A 19,404-nucleotide genomic window follows, 5' to 3' on the forward strand; every position below is an offset into this window, starting at 1 on the left:
GTCTGAGCTGGGCTCACTTGCTTACCAGCTTGACTGCTGACTGGTATTGCCTCGATGGTTTGCTGGTCCATGTCTGCATCACTTTCTGACCTCCAAACCTCACAAATATGTTGACTGGTAAAAGGTACAAAATGAAATAAAGGATAACAAGTGGTTCATTCAATGTTTTTCTCTGCCCAGGTCAAAACTGCTGACAACTTAATGCCCCCTTCCTATTTAGAACTGTGACTTTTCCCTCCCCCATCCCAGCCCCCTCCTCCTCCTTCTTGCCCTAGTTGCACGGTGCAGGAGGTTCCTTCAGAGCAGCACAGAACTGCCAGCAGTTTATTTGATGTTCTTAATTAAAGACAAATGCTAAATGTGGAATTTAAATGTTATAAATAGATATTTCCCTCCAAAATTTGTCAAAAGCCCTGGAACAAACCAACATGCTCATATATAAGACTAAAAAAATGTGCCATTTCCTGTGGCTTGGAATTACAAAGAGTTTCTGGTTAATTGTTGTTTTATGTTTTCATGGACAGATCTAAAGGATTGCAACTGTCATTCGAATAGTGGGATAATTGTGAAAAGCAATGGAAAAACAAACATGCCCAGGGGTGTGTGTGGGCAGGGCGGGGGCATGATCTGCAACCCACTTCTGAGCAGCATCATAAAATGGGAAATGCAGCATGTCAAGCAGGATATTTGAGTAATGAGTTTCTGAGAAATACATGTTACCAGCCATGTTTTCTTATTTTGCATACTTGTTTTGTTTTGACTGCTCATAGGAAAGGTTATGGGCACTGAGAATCTCACTCAGCCTTTTATCTTGCTTCTGAGATTTGATCAGGGATTTTCAAGGCCTTTCTTAACAAATATAAGGAATAGAAACTTAAAAAAAAAAAGCTAAGATGTTCAGGATCCTGATTCGATTATCAATTCCTATTTCTGCACATGTGCATCAGGGAGTTTGCACTGTCTGAGTGTAGTACTATGGGTATTGATTCATTTAACATTGGTTATCAAACCAATGTTGTTTAGAAGAATTGTTTAGACCAAGTTTTGGTTGTTTCAGAGTTTCAGAAAAGGTGATCCTATTTATCTACAAATTGCTCTCATTTGGTTGTATAACATGCACTCAGACTCATCATATTCTCTGATATAGTGGCACTACAGCATCAGAAGCCATACGCTGCTATCCTGTTCTCTCGCCCGCCCCACCTCACCCTAGACAGCAGGTTGTGGAGCTGTTCCTCACAGGAATAAGCAGAATCCTCCCCCCACCACACACACACACACACACACGCTTCCACATGGCCAGGCAATTTACCTCAAGCAGAGGCCTTCCCCACACTTTGGATAGGCAGATCCAGCAGTCTACTCCTCAGAGGCACTCTTACCCCTGGACACCCCCTGAGCGTCCCCAGATCTTTCCCAGGTAGTGTGGTCACCGTGCTCCTGGCCCGCACTGCACCAGGTGGCCAAGTGTGACTGTGACCTGCGCCAGAGTGTAACCTCTGCTTTAGAGACGGGGTGGCGGAGGGAGGTTGTGGGGAAAGAAATATGTGGGATGGGAGTATTTTAAATGGCATATTGAAATGATTGTGCTAATGCATATTTGCATAAATGTTAATGTGTTTTTAATATGTTTGTTTTAATTTAGATTTTAATGTGTTTCTATTTATTGAGATTTTATCTGTTTTATGAATTTTAACTGTTTTTATTGTTTTGTTTTAATTTGTACACTGCCTGGAGCTTTCTATATCAGGCGGTATAGAAATACAACCAACCAACCAACCAACCAATCAATCAATCAATCAATAATATGCTTGTTTTATATCCTTATATAATTGTGAGTTCAGTTGCTGTTTGTGCCCTCAAGAACTCATGTGTTAAAAATACTGCATGTGTTACGGAGTGTGTGTTTCTGTGTGGAAATGATGCTTTACTTGCAGTGGGTGCGGGGCTCCAAAGGCCTTAAGGTCCAGGCTCCAAAATTACTTAGGTGCACCTCCACTACTACTCCCCAAGTGCCCCAGACTGCAAGCTGCCCTGAAATGTGGCCTGCAAAGTGTGGGAAGGCCTCTTGCAGTCTGAGGTAAATTGCCTGGTGGGGGACAGCAGGAGCATCAAGGAGTGGGAGGAGGGGAGGATTCTGTTTGACAGGTCATTGCCTGGTCTCTGCACAGGGAAGAAACGTTTAGCCCTTTGCCAGATAATAAACATTGGCATCAGCTGCTCATCTCTTAGAATAGCTTAAATCCTTAGCATAGCTAGGGGAAAGGAGGCTGTGATTGCCCCGTCCCGAGTGGCCACTGGGGGAGAAAATAGGGAGGGGTGGAACTGGGGGGGGGCCCTAGGAGCTGAGGGGACAGGTTCTTTGAACCCACCCACTCAGTTTTAGCTACACCCTTGCTTAGCATTGGGTACATCAACAGCTGAATCCAAACCACTAGCTTTTCCAGTGGCTTTGTGTTTGTTTCTGAAGCAATGGAACTACCTGCTTGACAATGCATTTGCATTATTGTATCAGATAAGGTGGTCTTAGGGTACTGGCTTTTAGGAAACATGGAAATACATGTAGAGAGCAGTTTTTAGAGATCAAAACGATCCTACAGATTCCTAAAGCCAGCAGCACCACCTAGTGGATTTAAAAAACAGAGTAAACATATGTATTTAAAAATGAGTAAATATCAGATATATTTTAAAATGGAAGACATGATGAGGAAAATTACTCATAGTATTCCCACTGAAATTAGAAGGACTAGTTTTCTTCATCATGTCACCCACTAAGATCAAATGTTTCATATTTTATTTTGAAATTTAGGAAGCAGTTCAGTTTGGTATTATCATCGTTAAAATACTTATAAACTGCTTTTCAGCGACAACAGAAAAAGCTCTCCAAGTCATTTACATAGCAAACAGTTATGAGGAAATAATTTTCTGACCCCAAAGTGTTCACAGTTTAAAACTCACGTAGAGGAAACACTAGCAACAGTGACTGGGAAGAAATCCCATCCATAGGAATATTTGCTCTCCCCTACTAAATATAAGAGAACCACCACTTTGGGCTGATTGAGATTAACACAGTCCTCACCAACCCCCTACATGCGATAACATCAAGGCCACAGTGAGAATGCACCCACCACAACACCACTAAAGGATGTGCCGACATGTTCTTGGCATATTCTGTAATCACATGTGAGGTGTGATCATCCATATTGCCCTACTACACATGATCAAAATGCTCTTTAAGCAGGGCTTGGCAGCACATGTAGAGGGGAAATTCTGATTATCATCCTTCACATGCAATTACAGGACGTGCCACGAACATGTCAGCATGGGAGCGTTCTCTGCACGGCTCTGATATTATCATGTATAGGGAGCTGCTAGCGGCCATATTCATTTGAAAAGGCCCTTTAAAAGGTGCCTCTTTGCCCAGTTAGGAGGAAGTTTGGAAGCTAGTGTGACTCAAGATCACGCTACATATTATGCAAAGCCTATGAGTGTGGTTGGGTTTTTTTTGTTTTTTTTAAAATAGTTTTTGTGAATAGCAGCCATAGAGGCTCCAAATCAAATTGGGATCATGGTGTTGGAGGGAGGCTTTGCCTCCATCAGAGTTCCAATCCACATCAGTCTCCCCTCATAGATATTTACTAAATAAAAACTAAATCTGCCAGCCCCAACAACAGGCTTAACAGGCAGTTTGGCCCTAAGGAATTGAACTGTGAACCAGAAAGTCTCTCATTTAAAACTGGCTTCCACTATGAACTTGCAGGGCCTTATGCAAGCCTCTTAGTCTTAGTCTCCACCTCATTCTGCAACATGGGGATAAAAATACTAGCCAGCCATACTGCTGCTATTACTATGAATATTTATATGCTGTTCTTCATCAAAGTGCTCAAAGCAGTTTACATAACAAACGAGAAGGGCTCACAGTCTAAAAAGAAACACAAGGCAGACACTGGTGAAGCATAAGAATATAATGCCCCCATCTTGGACAGCTTTAGAAAGTCTCTAAAGACACATTTATTCACCCAAACTTTTAAATTACATTTGTGGTTTTAAATTGTTTTAAGGTTTTATTTCTGTTTTAAGTGGTTTTATGTTGCTATAAACTGCACAGAGATAGAAGTTTGTGGTAGTGTACAAATGTAATAGGTAGATAGAAAGATAAAGTTAAAACAAGAACAGCCTTGATGGATCAGGCCCAAGGCCGATCAGATCCAACATCCTGTTTTACACAGTGGCCCACCACATGCCTCTGGGAAGCCCACAGGCAAGAGCTGAGGGCATGCCCTCTCTCCTCCTGTTACTCCCCTGTAACTGGTATATAGAGGCACCTTTCCTCTTAGGCTGGTCTATAACCACCAGACTAGTAGCCATTGATAGACCTGTCCTCCATTAATTTATATAAGCCCTTCTTAAAGTCATCCAAGCTGGTGGCCGTCACAACATCTTCTGGCAGAGAATTCCATAGGTTAATTATGTGTTATTTGAAAAAGTAATTCCTTTTGTCAGTCCTAAATTTCGAAGCAGTTTCATGGTATGGTCCCTGGTTCTAGTGTTATGAGCGACGGAGAACGTATCTCTCTCCACATTCTCCACACAATGCATGATTTTATAGACCGTTATCATGTCACCCCTCAGTTGTCTTTTTTCTAAAATAAAAAGCACCAGGTGTTGTAGCCTTAACTCGTAAGGAAGGTGGTCTAGGCCTCTGATCATCTTGGTTGCCCTTTTCTGCACCTTCTCCAGTTCTATAATGTCTTTTTTGAGGTATGGTGACCAGAACTGTATACAATACTCCAAATGTGGCTGCGCCATAGATCTGTATAAGGGCATTATATTATTAGCAGTTTTATTTTCACTCATGATCCTTAGGATGGGATTGGACTTTTTCACAGTTGCCACATACTGAGTCAACACTTTCAACATGCTGTCCAGCATGACCGCCAAGATCTCTCTCCTGGTCAGTCACTGACAGCTCAGACCCCATCAGTGTGTATGTGAAGTTGGTGGGTTTTGCCCCAATATGCCTCACTTTATACTTGCAAATATTGAACCACATCTGCCATTTTGTTGCCCACTCCTCCAATTTGGAGAGATCCTTTTGGAGCTTCTCACAATCTGTTTTGGATTTCTCTACCCTAAATAGTTTGGTGTCATCTGCAAATTTGGCCACTTCGCTGCTTACTCCAACTTCTAGATCATTTATGACTAAATTGAAAAGCACTGGTCCCGGTACAGATCCCTGGGGGACCCTACATCTTACTTCCCTGCATTTAGAGAACTGTCCATTCAACCAGTCACCAATCCACACATGAACCTGTCTCCTAATCCCATGACTGCTAAGTTTTCTCAAGAGCCCTTGATGAGGAACTTTGTTTTGAAAGTCCGGTTATACTATGTCAACTGGATCATCTTTATCCACATGCCTGTTGACACTCTCAAAGAACTCCAAAAGGTTTGTGAGGAAAGATTTACCTTTGCAGAAGCCATGCTGGTTCTCCTAAAGCAGGGTCTGTTCTTCTATATGCTTAACAATCTTATCTTTGAGAATGCTTTCCATCAACCTGCCTGGCACAGATCTTAAGCTCTGTAATTTTCTGGATCCTCCCAGATCCCGTTTTGAAAATTGGTGTTATATTGGCTACTTTCCAGTCCTCCAGTATAGAGCCTGATTATATGGATAAGTTATATATTTTTGCAAGGAGGCCAGCAATTTCACATTTGAGTTCTTTAAGGATGCTCAGATGGATGCCATTTAGGCTTGGAGATTTGTTAAATTTTTATTTTTTCCTGACAGTTTAAAACATCATCTCTTGTCACCTCTATCTGACTCCTTTCTTTAGCCTCTGACTCTGAGAAGCTCGGTTCAGGCTCAGTATCTTCTGCCTTTTAGACAGATGCAAAGAACTCATATTTTCTGCAATCTCCAGATCCTCCTTAATAATCCTTTTCACTCCCTCATCATCTAACGGACCAACTGGCAGGTTTCCAGATTCTAATGTATTTAAAGAAGCTTTTGTTATCTCCTTGATGCTTTTAGCTAAATGTCAAACTATCTTTTTGCGTCCATTTTTGTCTCCTTGCATTTATTTTTAGGAGTGAGTCCGAACCGGTCCGGCGGCCATTCTAAAGAATGGCCGAACTGCCGGACCGGTTCGGCGCTTGCTGGTTCAGGTCCGGGTGGGGGGTATTGCTTTAAGGGCGGGAGGGCTTGCTTACCCCTCCCGCCTCTTTACCCCCTCCAGCGCCCGTATTTAATAGACTAACGGGGCGCTGGAAACCAGCCGCCCCCGCGCCCCCCGCCACGAGCAGATTTCTCCAAGAAGTACCCATACCCCTGCCGCCGCCGTAGCCCGCCCGCCAGCCAGCCAGCCCTTCCTCCCTCCCTCCCAGCTGCCCGCCCGCCCGAGTCCTCACCGGAATGCTTTGTTAAAAAACGAGAGGAGCTCTTGGACAGAGCTCCTCTCGTTATGAAGGCCTGCTGCAGAATGAAGGCGCTTTGCGCGCGTGCATGCGCGCGCCGCAAAGGACACCAATCGCTGGAGGCCCGGTCTACCCGGCCGGGAAAAGGCCGGGTAGACCGGGCCTCCGATCGCTGGAGGCCCGGTCTACCCGGCCTTTTCCCAGCCGGGTAGACCGGGCCTCCAGCGATCGGCGTCCTTTGCGGTGCGCGCATGCGCGTGCGCGCGTGCAAAGCGCCTTCATTCTGCAGCAGGCCTTCATAACGAGAGGAGCTCTGTCTGAGAGCTCCTCTCGTTTTTTAACAAAGCATTCTGGTGAGGACTCGGGCGGGCGGGCAGCTGGGAGGGAGGGAGGAAGATCTGGCTGGCTGGCGGGCTACGGCGGCGGCAGGGGTATGGGTACCTCTTGGAGAAATCTGCTCGCGGCGGGGGGGGCGGGGGCGGCTGGTTTCCAGCGCCCCGTTAGTCTATTAAATACGGGCGCTGGACAGGGCAAAGAGGTGGGAGGGGTAAGTAAGCCCTCCCTGCCCTAAAAGTAAGGCCCCCCCTTCGGTGCTGGTCCGGACTGCTCCGGACCGTGCACATCCCTATTTATTTTGCTAGAGTTTGTGTTCCTTTCTGTTCTCTTCATTTGGATAGACCTTCCAGTTTCTGAAGGAATTCTTCTTCCCCGTTATAGCTTGCTTGACTTTTCCTGTTAGCCATGCTGGAATACTTCTGGACTCGGTGGTACCTTTCCTCCTTTCTGGTATACATTCTAACTGGACTTCTATCATTGTGGTTTTAAATAAACTTGATGCATTTTGAAGCAAAGTGACTCTCTTGATCTTCTCTTTCAGTTTTCTTTTCACCAAACCCCTCATTTTAGGTAAGTTTCCTCTTCTGTAGTTCAAATATATGCTGAGTTTGATCACATATATGCTGAATTTGATCACACTGTGGTTACTCTTCCCTAAAGGTTCCACAACACTCATATCTCACACCAGGTCCTGTGCACCACTCAGGATTAAATCCAAGGTCACCTTCTCTCTAGTTGGTTCCATGACCAACTGTTCTAGGGCAAGGTCATTCAGTGTATCTCGAAATCTAGTATCTTTGTCATTACTTGAATATGAATTTACCCAGTCTATGTGTAATTGGTGCATGCTGTCTTTCTTGTGGCTGTTTGATCTCTTTGATCACTGGCACATCTTTCTGTCTGCTCTCTACCTGGTCCTACTCTGTCCCCTTCTGGCTTATCTGAAGCATTTACACACTCATCCCTTAAGGAACGGCATTTGCTGAACCAGATACTGGCCAGCTCCTGTTGCCTATCCCTTGGGGTCATTTTAAAAGCTGCTCTGCAACCTGTTTGATATTAAGCACCAGCAGTCTGGTTCCATCTTGGATCAAATGGACCCCGCTCCTTTTGTACAGGCTTGTCTTGTCCCAAAATGTATCCCGGTGCCTAACAAATCTAAATCCCTCCTCCTGGCACCACCGTCTCATCCACACATTGAGACCCCTTAGCTCTGCCTGTCTTGCTGGCCCTGCGTGAAGAACATGTAGCATTACTTATAATGCTACCTTGGTGGTCCTGGACTTCAGTATGCTACCTAGCAGCCTAAATTTGGCTTCCAGGACCTCCCAACTACATTTCCAAACATTGTTAGTGCTGACATGCACCACAACAGCTGACTCTTCCCCAGCACTGCCTAACAGCTGATTTAGATGCCATGTGATGCCCACAACCTTTGCACCAGACAGGCAAGTAAATCACTGTGCGGTCCCCATGTGAGTCATAGACTCATCTCTCTATATCCCTAATGATCAAATTGTCCACTACTAAGAGATCCCCACCCCTGGAGGTGTATCCCCGGTATGAAAGAATATGGGCTCATCATCCATGGAAGGGGTCCCTTCTAAGGGAGCATTTCCATCTTCCTCATAATCATGTATTCCTTCCCCAAGACCTCCATTCTCATTACAGCAGAGGAGCCATCAGCCTGGGAGTGGGATGCTTCTATCTGAAGGTCTTATCCACATACCTCTCTGACTCTCTAAGCTTCTCCAGACCATCTACCTTGTCTTCAAGGAAACAAACCTGTTCCCTGAGAGCCAGGAGCTCCTTGCTCCAAGCATATACCCAGAACTTCTGCCTATTGAACAGATAGTCATGCATGCAACACTCTGTGCAATAGACTGGGAAGCGCCTACTCCTCTACTAGTTTTCTACCATTACTGGTTCTTTTGGCTGTTTAGAGTATTTGGAGGTTGTTTGTTTGAAAGTTACATCTTAGCTAAAGTTGTCAGCTATTCAACAGTTCAAACTTTCTTTCCAAGAATATAAAAGTGAGAGTAGTACTTACCTTCTCTTCCTGCTGTGCTCCGTGTGATCAAGAGGGGCTCTCTTCAAGCTTTCCTGGACACTTCCCCGCTAAACTCTATGCAAAACTCCTGTGATACATGTTTGCTAATTCCTGGTCGCTATGTTCCCTGGCTGTCTCCTCTTATGTAGATGAATATTTATATACCATTTTCCAACAAAAGTTCCTAAAACAGTTTACATACAGGGTAGAACATCAAACTGTATAGAGTAGGCTTCAAACTGAGACTACCAGACTCAGCAGGAATGTGGCTCCTCTTGCCAGATGAGCCCTAGATGGCTCCTCCCACTGTCTCTTTCCAGGAAAAAGAGAAACTAAAACTGAAAGCCACATAGCCACCGAAACAATCCCTGACAAAAACTAAGCACAGACATAGCCAAACACAGAGGCAGGCGTGGCACGTGAACGTGCCTCCAGGGGGCGGAGGCGGATGGCTTCTTTAAGGTAAACGGAGCCAGTGCCCCATGCCATCCAGCAGCCCCCGCGGCGGGGAATTACCTCCACCACTCACCTGGCTCCCGCAGAGGCAAGCCCCCGCCAGTGGCCAGGTGAGTGGCGGAGGCGATTCCCCGACGTGGGGGCTGCTGGGCGGCATGGAGCCCCAGCTCCGTTTACCTTAAAGAAGCTGCCTGCTGCCCCCCCCCCCGGAGGAGAGTTCACAAGCCGCGCCTGCACAGGGGACTTCTCCCTTAAAGAGATACCATTCCCTCAAAATCTCCCGCTTCTCCTGTTTGTTTGTTTGAAGAAGAAGAAAGTTGTTTTAAAAGAAATGTTTGCTACTCCTCTTCCCAGGATAGACTTCAAAATAAAGCAACCAGGCTCAACAGGAATGTTGCTCCTCCCACCAGGTGTGACTCACCTCAGCCCTGTCCGACTCCTCCAACTGTCTCTCTCCAAGCAAAAGTGAAACTAAAACTGAAAGCCACACAGCCACCCAAACAAGCCCTGGCTTATTTGCAGTGGGATAGTTACATTTTATCTAGGTAGATATCCAACAATGTGCTTTGTGGTGGCTCCTGCTACTTTTCAGCTACAAGGAAAGTGGATTTCATGACAAGATCTAGGCACAAATAATGTATTAGTATGCACATGTATGCATGCACATTAGCATTCAGTTTTTATAAGGATTTCTGAGATGATGATGATATGCTAAAGCTCTTTTTAAATGCAAAAAAATATTGGCTGACATGATGCACACTGTAATGGAACTGGAACTCTTTAAGTTGGGACTGAAGTGAAGCCATATGGCTGCCCCAACCCTGGAGAGAACCAGTGATTGCACAACCAGCATTGTTTGTTTATTATATTTGTACACTGCCCCAAACTTCCATATTTGGGCAGTTTACAGCAACATAAAACAAATTACAACAAAAATTAAAACGAAAACAATTTTAAACCACAAGTCTAGTTAAAAAGCTTGGGAGAATAAATGTGTCTTTAGAGACTTTTTAAAAGTTGTCAAAGATGGGGAGGCTCTTATTTCAGCAGGGAGTGTGTTCCAGAGACTAGGGGTGGCATCAGAGAATGCCCTTCCATGTGTAGCCACCAGATGAGCTGGTGACAACTGCAGATGAACCTCTCTGGATGATCTCAGTAGGCGATGGGGCTCATAGTGAAGATGTTCTCTTAAATACCCTGGGCCTAAATTGTTTAGGGCTTTTTTGTTTGTTTGTTTTGTTACATTTTTATTCCACCCCATCCAAAGGCTCTGGGCAGTGCCTTTGTAAGTTATAACCAGCACCTTGTATTTTACCCAGAAATCTATTGTAGCTAGTGTAGTTCTTTTAATATAGGAGTAATAAAGTCTCTTCGAGATGACCAGGAGACCAACCTAGGTGCTGTATTCTGTACCAACTATGTTCAAAGGCAGACCCCAGAGGCGTAGCTAGGGGAGAGGGGGCCCGTGTTCATCCTTCTCTCTGGCAGCCCCCCAGAGTGAGGGAGATAATGAAGGAAATAGGGAGGGATGAAGCTGGGGACCCCTCAGGAGCTGGGGGCCCATGTTCTTTGAACACTTTCGCTCAATTATAGCTTCGCCCCTGGCAGACCCACACAGAGTGCATTATAGTAGTCAAGTCTGGAGGTTACCAGCATATATACCACTGTTCTGAGGTAGTTTATCTCAAGAAATGGGTGTAGCTGGCGTATCAGCCGAAGTTGATAGAAAGCACCTCTGGCCACTGCCTCAACCTAGACACCAAGGAGAGGTTTGGATCCAGAAGCACTCCTAGACTATGTACCTGTTCCTTCTGGGGAAGTATGGCCCCATCCAGAACCGGCAGCTAAAATTGTCTCCTGAGTTCCAACCACACACAATATGTACCTCCTCTTATCTGCATTCAGTCTCAGTTTGTTATGCCTCACCCAGCCCATCACCGCCTCCAGGCAGGCATTTAAGGAGGTTATGCCTTCTCCTGATTATGCTGACATGGAGAAATAGATTTGGATGTCATCAGCATACTGATAACACCCTGCACCATATCCTCCGATTATTTATGGCAATGGGAGAAACAGAGGTAATGCTAATTCTCCTGATGCACTGAGAGAATGTATTATCTCATTGTACATTCCAGAAGCAAAGAAGAAGAAATTTCTCTGAAGGCATTTTCGGAGCATGGAAAGTGGCCCTATGAGTGGGTTTACATTGAACTCATTATGAGTGGATGTCTGGTCTCAGTGTCCTCCTGCTTATGCTGATGTATGTCCAGAGATGGGAGAAACTATGTAGTATAATACTGCAAGTATGGAGAACTAATTTTAACTAACCTTTGAGATTGTGGTTGAAATATTTTCAGGTGTTCAGGTGCTCTGCACTGCAATAGGATAATAGAGAATTCAAGGCTTTCAGTCTTCGGCATCCTGTTTCAGAATGTCTTCCATGTGCTGGCCTTTGGAATACAGCCTGCTTGTTCCTATTATCCAATGTCCTTTTAGTTTCCTTTTAAATAGCTTTTGGAAAATGAAGGGCTCACACAATAATTTACAAATGTGATCCTTGTGTAGTGCTAGGATTGCCAGATGCATTTCAAAAATAGAGTGCATTTTGGACATTTTAGAGCATTGCTAAAGATGGGGAAACCAGGACCAATGCACCTGTACAAGCAATCCAAGCAGTTTCATGGGCACCAATATTTTTAGGTGTGCCAGTGGTGCAGCGGACAACATGCTGGATCCCAGTTTCTCTTGCAAAAAATGCTGGGGCACAAGTTTCTCTCAATGGAGGTTTCCCCTCTATGTATCAGTTTGCTCACCACTCAAGTTTCAATTTCTGAACTGGAAGTAAAATCTTCTTTTTGTGCTTTGATGGTAGCTTAGCACCTGATTTACAATATTCTTTCCAGTTGCTGATGAATGCTTAGTCACCATTTTTCGACATTAACTTTACAGACATAACGGGTGACTAATGTTTATGTGTAGAAGGCAAAGGTAGGGCACATAGCTTATTACATTACTGGACACCAAGAAACTATAACACAGATTAAAAGGGGGGGGGGATTAACTGTAAATAAAATTAAAAGGTGGGAAATTAACTGTACTACAGTCTGCATCATTTAAAAATAAGTCTCCTGCTATAATTATTTCAGGGCTGATTTGAATGATATGATCTCCAAGTAGAGGCCACTAAGGAGAGCTGGTTTTGTGGTAGCAAGCATGAACCCTTTGCTAAACTCTTCTTTGCTAAGAAGAGCCCCTGGTGGCGCAGTGGTAAAACTGCCGCCCTGTAACCAGAAGGTTGCAAGTTCGATCCTGACCAGGGGCTCAAGGCTGACTCAGCCTTCCATCCTTCCGAGGTCGGTAAAATGAGTACCCAGAATGTTGGGGGCAATATGCTAAAAATCATTGTAAACCGCTTAGAGAGCTCCGGCTATAGAGCGGTATATAAATGTAAGTGCTATTGCTATTGCTAAACAGGGTCTGCCCTGATTGCATTTGAATGGGAGACTATGTGTGAGTACTGTAAGATCTTCCCCTCAGGGGATGGCGCCTCTCTGGGAAGAGCACCTGCATGCTCGCATGCAGAAGATTTCAAATTCCCTCCCTGGGATCTCCAAGATAGGGCTGGGAGAGACTCCTGCCTGCAAACTTGGAGAAACCACTGCCAGTCTGGTTAGACAATACTGAACTAGATGGACGAATGCTCTGACTCGGTATAAGGCAGCTTCCTATGTGCCTATATGCCTTGGTAAAGCCACTTTCGGCAGGAGTAACATGCCAAGTAAGAAGTAACAGTCTTTGCCACCACTACTTGCACCCACCACTACCACCATGCAGCACTGGTATGCAGATCCTAGTCCAATGAGCATAGCAAAGGGGGCTAAATATTACACCTGCCACATGGAGCATTGCCACAGCGAAGGGCCTTTTGGCGGTGTCCCTGAGGATCGAACACAGAGCTTGAATTTAAATCAGTCCTTGCATTTATGTTACATTAAGAATGCAGAAGGTCTATCTAAACAATAGAATTACAGCAGAATCCTCTGCATGTTGACTCAGAAGTGAGTGAGACTTACTCTAAAGTAAGTATGGATAGGATAGCAGACTGAAACTGATCTTGTGGTTGTTCCCTTTGTTCAGGGAATGACCTGGGAACTATAGTTCTGTGAGACGGGCCAGGGATCTCTAACAGAATTATCATTCTTCACTAAACTACAGTTCTCAGTTTCTCTGGCCATTAAACTGGTTAAAAACCAATAGAAACTTGCAGAGAAATCCTAAGAGGGACCAGGTTACAAAAAGACATCTGGTTTCCTTCAACAGGGAAGCTGAAGTACTGGAATTTGAACTAGTTCTGACTGAAATGAGTATGCATATTTCATGAGCAGCGTCTCCTCCCGGAAAATTTCTCCCCTGTTGGTGATTTTGTGGAGATGCAAAAGAGGATGAAAGTGTTTGTGTCTTCAAAGCTGCACATCCCAACACAGATCCAGCACTTCCCTCTGTTCAGGTTCTGGCACTTCAAAGTGAGCCTCTTTGCAGTCTTGATATGGAACAATTTTTCCCTATCAGCCTTCTTCCTAGCAATAGCTGAGGTCAACATGTAGAGTAGTTAAATCTAATTAGCCAACTTATGATCTCACTTTTTGCTAGAATGAAGGCTTGTTCGAATGAAAGAGAAGTGCCTAAAGAGCAGCCATTCAGGGCATGCTTTTGGAGGTCTTTGGGGAAAATTGTAGGGTCCCGAATATTTCACTTTCATGCTGAACAAGTTTGCTCCTAAAAATTTGGTGCAGGACTAGAAACAACCCCTCATTTTGGAAATGCAAACAGTGCTTCTCATAACTGATCACTAAAACCTTCATTCCGCATAAGAAAGCTGACAATATCTGAATCTTCTATAAGTTTTAATTAAAATTGCTATATGTCACAAGATTGTTAAAAGTACAATTTAATCTTGTGCTTAAGAAAACATGCCTTTTTTGGTGTATTATACTTTTCTGTTTTTCTGGGCATGTTTCATATGGAGAATTTTATTACAAATATTTTCCATTTCTGTTGTAAATAAAAGGTCCAATAATGTTTACCATATGATGGTAGCAGTGGGGGAAGAGATTTCCTTGTGGGTTCAAGGAGAATAAACAGATTTTGAGCTTAGTAATATGAAAAGTTGCTTCTGTTGAACCTGTTAGAAATAACGGGAAAGGAACATGATCCTATATCTCACTCTCAAGGCTACATTTTCTGGGACTGTTGCAGTTAGAGGATTGCTACCAGTGCTCCCTCTAAGGCGTGCACATGTGTGTGCGCTCACAAGGTTTTAAAATATCTGCTCAGTCAATTTTAGATCCCACTCAGATTGAATAAGGAAGGCCCCACTCTGAATGCATGTGCGCGCACACTGCCTTGATACCGCTGCCCAGAAGAAAACTCTTTCCTCTCACTGATGAAAAAAATTAGAGATAACACTGATTGCTACTATATTTAATTCAACGCTGTCGGTGTTTTGAAGCATTTTCTTAGTTTGAGCATCTGGAGCAGCAGAATTTGTTCCTCAGTCTCTCACTTTGGGATGTGTCGAACATTCTTAAGGAGTTTCATTGGTCTGACCAAAATGTTTTTTTGGTTTTTTTTTTGTTGTTGTTGTTGTTTATTTTTGCTTCTCTTTGAATTCCTCTGATTCCACCACCCCTACCCCTGCCCAAGCAGGAACTTCCTAAGTCCTCTCAAAATGTTGCTTTAGGTGAAATGTGATGGCAACATTTCACCTTGTTAGACCTTGTTAATTTTGTCCAGTGCATTGTAGAATTTTGTCACTAGCCCTAAACTCCCAAGAGGACATTCAGTGCTGGAAAGGCAGGTGACATCAACCGCACCTCCTGATTAACAATCAGGATTAATATTTTCAGAGTCCCAGGCAGAGATGCCTGGGAGCCTTTTAAGAAATGTCCTTAGTCTGATCAAAACTATTTGGTTCTGTTAACATTTCTAGGAAATTTTTTTCAAGCAAGAAGTCTAAATTCTCCTCAAAATGTAACTTCATGCAAAATTTTGGTTGCAATTCTGATCTCACTGCTACAACTGGGAGAGCCACAGTTGGATTTCTAATGGATTTCACCATGAATTCCTGTATTCCAGACCTGCCAAAACAAACACTTGACCCCCCTAACCAAACGCTACATCTGCAGATCCAAGAGCCAAACTAGAAATTATATGGCAGGACTGGGCACAGATCAAATGATCAGATCTGATTCTGATCCAATGAAAGTGAATATTGTATCCAATATTAATACCAGCCCAGACTGAATCTGCTGATGCATCATCCCATAGGCTATAAAGACCAATAGGAAATAATAGTAAACCACCAACGTGCCTATAAACATTACTGCATGTTAGAAGAGAATGAAACTTTCAGGCATGGTTGACTATTGTTAGGGCTGAAAGTATACCATTTTTGGGGCTTGATACCACCACCATTTCATGCAGAAGTGCCAGGGTTTCTGAGAAGTGGGGTGGGGGGAGGAAAAGAAGGCTAGAAGTTTTTTCACAGCTGTGCTTGTTTTGAGAGTGTGCTTGTTACTTTCCCTTGCAGGTACATATAAAGGCTACATTTGCCTGAGGCATGAGTCTCTGGGTCATGGAGAAGGAACATGTAAACAGCCATCTGATACAGCCTGATAAATAATGGAAAACAACATACAGATGGTGCCAATGTTCATAATTTTGCATCGAGAACGATGCAATGCAAAATGCTTCCAATGTGGACTATATCGAATTTGATCTAATTATTGTTCTAATGTGATGCCCTAGTATATACCAACCACAAAGGTAGTGTATGGATCAGGCCTAAGAGCAATCAACCGAAATACATTTACCATGGTCCACCAAAAACTGGAACAAGACCTTAGTGGTGGTATATGTTGTGTGACAGTATTTTCGGAAATGAGGCGGATAGCAGTGAGGAACAGGATAACCTTTTGGTTGTGACATCTTGCCTTTGGAACACTCTTCCTCATTCCATTAATCAGATTCCCTCTTGGCTGATCTTTAGATGAAAAAAGGAAGATGCTTTTTTTCTTCAGCTTCTGAAATGGTTTGATGATCTGAATTTTGATGTTATGTTTTTTTAATTGCTAATTTCTGAGTTTTATTGCAAATTTATATCTGTGTGTTTGTTAGCTGCCTCAGGAATCTCCATGACTAAAAGATGAGATATAAATATTTCAGATACTTTGTAATGACCTATTATTTATTTAATGTAAATAAGAGGTATGTGCTTGAGTATAGTGCTGTCTTTTCCTCCTTAAAAACTTGCTTTAATATCAGCATTCCTTAAAAACCATCTTGTCCAAGATTTTTAGAAATACGATCAAGCTCTTATCAAATGGTTGAAAAAGGTGTGGTAAACAGGGGGTCATCTACAGGTTCTTGGGAAGGCAAAGTTGCCATATATTTCTCCCCAGAGCTACAGCAATCATTTAAAATTACAGTTTTAGAAGAACGGACTGCTGTAATTATATACAGCTTGCAAAACCTTCAATAATGTAGCCACCATGCTGTGAGCACATGCAAAGAAATGTAGCATTCAGCATTTATGGCATCAATATGGCTTATGCCATGAATATAATTCCTGGAATAGTGACTGAGGTTCCTAGAAATCTGTGGCTTGCTTTCCTATCCTGTGTTAAAAATAATGTGACATGGCATCTGATTATGGATGGGTCACTACTTTACTGCCATGGCCTAAAACACAAGGCACTCGATAACATACAGAACTTTATTTTTAATCTTCTGATGAAAAACAGATCTGAAGAAAACTTGAGCAGTGATAAATTTATTATTCCTGTGGGATAGCAAGAAAACACTACAAATAAAATAGATGTTGGGATGAGTCACTGGCTGGCAATCAGACAGGGAAAAGACTAGACTAGGTCAGTAAGAAACAGCACTATTGTGGCTCTTCCTTTCTCACTTACTAACTACTTTATTTATATACTGCTTTACAAAAAAAATCATTCTTAAAGTGGTTTACATAGAAAAAAAAGACTGCAGTATAAAAACTGTCTCACAGTATAAAAAGAAATGTAAGGTAGACACCAGCAACAGCTACTGGAAGAATGCTTTGCTGGGGTTGGATAGGGCCAGTTGCTTCCCCCCGATAAATATAAGAGAATTAGGGATGTGCACGGAACCGCGGAACTGCGGTCCGGCACTGGGGTGGGGGGTTCCTTTAAGAGCGGGGGGAGGGTTTACTTACCCCTCCCGCCGCTCGGCTTTCTCCCTCCAGTGCCCGTAGTTCTGTTAATAGTTGGGGCGGCAGGATACCTCCCTGCCACCCCTTCTTCTTTTTTGCTGCTGCTGCTGGCTACGCTGCAAAAGGCTTCAATAAGCCTGTTGCATGCGCGTGCATTGCGCGCGCGCTTCACGTCTCCGCGACGTGCATGTGTCGCGGAGATGTGAAGCATCTCAAAGCTTATTGAAGCCTTTTGCAGCGTAGCCAGCAGCAGCAGCAGCAGCAGCAAAACAGAAGAATGGGCGGCAGGGAGGTATCCTGTCGCCCCAATTATTAACAGAACTATGGGTGCCGGAGGGGGAAGGCGGCAGGAGGGGGAAGTAAACCCTCCCCTCGCTCTTAAAGGAACCTCCCACCCCGAATCACCTGAACCCCAAACCGCCCATGTCTGGACCGGTCCGGAGGCCTGTAGAATGGCCTCCCGAATGGTCCGGGCTCATCACTAAAGAGAATCATCACTTTGAAAGGTGCCTCTTTGCCTAGGTAGCAGGGGAAGTCTTTCTTAAGACAGACTGAAGGTTTGTAGCAATCCCTCATTGTGAGAAGTAGAGACAAGTCTGGTAACAATTAATACTGCCTGGGAGAAGCCACTGGCTTTGTGTGGGGAACTGTGTTGGGAGCCACCCCGAGTAGCAGTGCACTGGAGGGGTGGGGTAGAAATAGTTTTAAATAAGTAAATAAATAAATAATAAACTGTGGATGCCGATGCACACAGCTGAGGCTCTGGCCAAGAATACTGAGGAGGGCAGAGTGTGCAGAAACCCTTTTTTCCCTGAAGGAGGCCAAGGGAGAGAGAAAGAAACAGGAGTAATGCGATGACTAGGAATATCAAATGAAAAGCAGGCCATAATATTGACGTTCAGTCAAAAAAGCCAGCACCCAACCTGGTTGATCTTAGCAACTATCACTCTGTTTCAAACTGACTATAGTTAGGCAAGATGCTCAGGTGTGATGGTGGCTCAATACTAGCTACCCTTTGATAATACTGATTATTTTCACCCTTTGCAATTTGCCTTCTGCCCCCGAGTCTGTAACTGAAAGAATCTTGGTTACTCTGCTAGTTGACCTCCATCAGAGATGGATGGAGACAGGGAGAGAGTTGATTTTGTTGGTTCCCTCATCAGTATTTGATGCTCTCAGCCATGAATTTCTTCTGGAATATTTTGCCAGGTGGAGTCTGAAGAACACTGTATTGTGGTGCCTTTGGTCCTTCCTGGAGCATCAGTTACAGAAGTTGGTGCTGGGGACTGCTGTTTCATCTTGCATTGCTTATGGGGTGCTGCAGAAGTCCATTTTGTCTCCCTCATATTATTTGGCATCTTCATGTGGGTGATAGCAGCCAGAGATTTGGGGTGTGGTAGTACTATCAGTATGCTGATAACACCCAGATTTGACTTGAACCGAACTGGGCATGTTCAGTTTTGTGCTCCATGAACATACCCCTGGCTTGGCTCGACTGCTGGATCTAGGTCAGAGGCAGTGGCCATGGGGGTGGGGTGTCTCTTCCATCTCCCTCTCCCCCTCCCCCTCTGGACTCCCTTTCTAAAAAGGGCTGGTTTGGCCCATTTTCAGGCCATTCCAGCCCTTACTCTGGTGGCAGTGGTCATTTTGGAGGCTGGCGCGTATGCCCAATGGACCATGGCCATGTCTTTGTCTTGATCAGAGATGCACCAGGCAGAAATTCATCAGGGGCATCTCTAGGAAGTGATTAGGGAAGCCACACCTGCACATTTGTCTGCCTGGATGCATCCCTCCCCAGCCCAATGTCCAACTGAAAGACCAAGGCAAAGTGGGTGCACGGAGCCTCATTTCTAAAGCCATCTTCATATACCAGATTGTACAAAGTCTTTACTGC

General features: G+C 44.1%; 1 long non-coding RNA gene across 1 annotated transcript; it reads left to right on the top strand.

The window, feature by feature from the left end:
• Positions 1 to 10,345: 10,345 nt before the first annotated feature.
• LOC128331966 (uncharacterized) lies at positions 10,346 to 16,482 on the top strand. The gene is made up of 3 exons (XR_008310491.1): positions 10,346 to 10,544; positions 11,395 to 11,562; positions 15,849 to 16,482. It is a non-coding gene; the product is annotated as an uncharacterized LOC128331966 (long non-coding RNA).
• The last annotated feature ends 2,922 nt before the right edge of the window (positions 16,483 to 19,404 follow it).

This window comes from Hemicordylus capensis, chromosome 6 (assembly GCF_027244095.1).
Source record: "Hemicordylus capensis ecotype Gifberg chromosome 6, rHemCap1.1.pri, whole genome shotgun sequence".
Classification (NCBI taxonomy): domain Eukaryota; kingdom Metazoa; phylum Chordata; class Lepidosauria; order Squamata; family Cordylidae; genus Hemicordylus; species Hemicordylus capensis.